The sequence below is a fragment of the Spermophilus citellus genome (genome assembly GCF_964194105.1).
Source record: "Spermophilus citellus genome assembly, chromosome: 6".
NCBI lineage: Eukaryota > Metazoa > Chordata > Mammalia > Rodentia > Sciuridae > Spermophilus > Spermophilus citellus.
Genome location: NC_138187.1, coordinates 87,649,011 through 87,650,485, shown reverse-complemented (window position 1 = coordinate 87,650,485; position 1,475 = coordinate 87,649,011). Strand labels below are relative to the sequence as shown.

At 44.3% G+C, this 1,475-nt stretch overlaps 1 pseudogene across 1 annotated transcript; it reads right to left on the bottom strand.

The window, feature by feature from the left end:
* Nucleotides 1–269: 269 nt before the first annotated feature.
* On the bottom strand, nt 270–1,214 carry LOC308651266 (mesoderm-specific transcript homolog protein-like; annotated as a pseudogene). The gene has a single exon. The product of its transcript is annotated as a mesoderm-specific transcript homolog protein-like (transcript).
* Nucleotides 1,215–1,475: the final 261 nt, after the last annotated feature.

Sequence of the window (1,475 nt, the reverse complement as noted above, 5' to 3'; positions counted from 1 at the left end):
CTATGCATCCATAAGAAATTGTGCTCCTCAGAATTTCCTAATGACACAAAGACAAAACACAAAGACAAGTCTATATACTTAATCAAATGTCAAAGGATTGAGGTGCACTATTTTGTCAGAGTATCTGCTGCCTTTTTTTCTATATTCTGTTCCATCAATGTGAATAAAGTGGACTTTGCCAGGACCTCTTTTGGGCATTTCTTCCTAAGTGGAATACACAACAGATATGGGAGTAGGGGAGATAATACAGGGAAGCTACTCTTTCCAGCTCAGGAGGAGTTGAAGCTCATATATGCATTCAAGAAGCCCATGGGATCCTCTAGCTGGGGGTAGTGGCTAATGTGGTCAGCCAGAATCGACACTATGGACTGCAGTAGCGTTTTCCTGTACAGCTCCAAAAACTCTGGGTAGGGATTTATAGGATCCAATGGCCCATAAATAAAATGAATGGGAAGTTACAGAGGCAAGAGCTCCCAGCCAGTGTCTTCTAAACTTCTTCCTCTGATTGATATTCTGTAAGAGACTGTCAATCACCAAGTTCCCTTCATTGTTTTGGATCCCTGCCCACATATCCCACAGCTCACTCTTGGGAGGGTCGAATGTATGGTCTAAAGACTGGGGTAAGACCTTGAGAAAATACAAAGAAGTTCATCAACCTCGTGAGGATGGGTGACAGCTTCAGGAGAAGCTACTTAAAGAGAGAGACTCTTTATGGTAAGCTGGCCAGATCGATTTTGCTTGTACCTATACAGCAGCTCCTGAGCGACAATGTCTCTATAGTCTTGAGACAGCAGGTCTCAAGACGAGGATCAGGCAGAGATCCTATGGTTCTGAAGTCCTAGATGGTGCAAAAGCACCTTCACAATGCTGGCCTGCTCAATTATGGAATAGCGGTGTGGTCTCAGTTTGTCACTAAAGCCAACGCCTAAGAAGTCAAGGGCGATCATTCAATGAAACCTCAAGGTCAGACCTTCCCAAATCTTGTACCAGTCATAGTTGGAAGTTGGAAAGCCATGCAAAAGCACAACTATCTCAGGACTGCCAACTGCACCCACAGAGTCCTGGTAGAAGATGCGCAGTCCCTTGTAGGTGAAAAACTTGCCAGAAGTCTTCCATGAGTGCAGAGCAGGAGAGAGCTGAGGGGGTGGGATGTGCAGGTACTCGGCCAGCAGGGGCACGGCCAGTAGCCCCACCTGGACCCACCACTCCCTCATCCTGACTCAGGTAAGACTTGGGCTATAGGACTCCATGTTTGAGGGACCAGCTGGATTTTTTTTTATTGCTATATAATTTGAATTCCATATATCCATTAATTTGAGGAAAAAATAAAATTGCTATAATATTGAACTGAAGATTGAACTCAGGGCCTCATACATGCTAGGCAAGTGCTCTACCACTGAGCTGCATCCCTAGCCTATCTTCCAATTCTTCAACATATACTCACCCATTTATTTGAGTCTTTAAAAGTTTTTTAA